The following is a 1372-nucleotide window of genomic DNA, read 5'->3' on the forward strand; positions in this document are numbered from 1 at the left end:
TTTAATAATATCCAATTAAAATCAGGCGGAAAACAAAAATGCCTATTATTATCATTGTTATCTAATTGTCCTGAAAGCACTAATCAAAGCCATAAGATATGAAACTGAAATAAGAGATATAATTATTAGAAAGGAAATGCAAAATTATCCTCATTTGCAGATGGTATAATTATATACTAAGAAAAAAAAAGAATGAACTGAAAAACTATAAGAATTAATAGGAAACTAAAATAAATGTACTGATGCAAGAAGAATACACAGCCCCCTCATCCCATAAATGACCCACCAAGACAGGCTTTTTACTACTACTACTGTTATTATTATTCTTATTATTAAAGGTGACCTCTCAGGAGGTCAGTTCCCTTGCAGTGATGCCCCTGCTTTTGATGAACATGATGAAGGTGGAGCATGTCCTGAGCATCAAGGCACAGGCACAAGCTCAGATTCTGAGGCCCTTCATCAAAGTTGTCACCATCATCCTAAAACTTGGCAATCTGACAGATTGAAAGCATGTTTTAAAGTAAAGATCTTGGCACCACATTGGTACAGAAGAGGGTTTGATGCATCTGTGATGTTACATCCTTCCAGTTAGGATCCCAGTGAGAAAAGTAAACACATATTTAGGGTCCAATCTGTGTCTGCTCCCACTGACACTTCTGATAGCAATAGAAGCAACATGACCAGAGGCAAAACCAGAAGACATGGATCCAAAACTTAGGTGTGTTTGAATGGTTAGCAGAAAATAATAAATTACATGTTGCAGAAATAAAAGAAATCCACAACTGCATTAAAGACAGAAACACCAACAATGTCTAAATCTCTGATTTCCCCAACTTGGGAGGACACTGAAGTTAAGAGATGGATGAAGGTAGGAGGTTGCAGGTGAAGTTCAGAGGCTACAAGAGGAGAGCAAACAATTAAAAGATGACCCTCCGTATTAGTCAGCTCAGGCTGCCGTAACAAAATGCAACAGAGTGGGCAGCTTAAACAACAGACAGTTATTTTCTAAAAGTTGTAGAGCTAGAAGTCCATGATCATGGTGCTGGAAAATTTGGTTTCTGGTGAAGGCTCTCTTCCTGGCTTGTGGATGGCTACCTTCTTGATGTGTGCTCACATGGCCTTTGCTTTGTGCTTGTGTGTAGAGAGAGAATCTCTGGTGTCTCTTCCTCTGCTTATGAGGACACCAATCCTATAAGGGCCCTACCCACGTAACCTCATTTAACCTGAATTATCTCTCTAAAGACCCTATCTCGAAACACAGTTGCACTGGGGGTGAGGTCTTCAATATATGAATTTGGTATGGGGGGGGACACAATTCAAGTCCATAATAACTTCACATGAGGAAAACAGTGCAGAGCAATAACTCAGCTTC

The 1372-nt window shown here is 39.4% G+C and overlaps 1 pseudogene; it reads left to right on the plus strand.

Moving 5' to 3' along the window:
* Nucleotides 1-371: 371 nt before the first annotated feature.
* On the plus strand, nt 372-941 carry LOC137768324 (vesicle-associated membrane protein-associated protein B/C pseudogene; annotated as a pseudogene).
* The last annotated feature ends 431 nt before the right edge of the window (nt 942-1372 follow it).

This window comes from Eschrichtius robustus, chromosome 8, assembly GCF_028021215.1.
Source record: "Eschrichtius robustus isolate mEscRob2 chromosome 8, mEscRob2.pri, whole genome shotgun sequence".
In the NCBI taxonomy this organism is placed as follows: Eukaryota; Metazoa; Chordata; class Mammalia; order Artiodactyla; family Eschrichtiidae; genus Eschrichtius; species Eschrichtius robustus.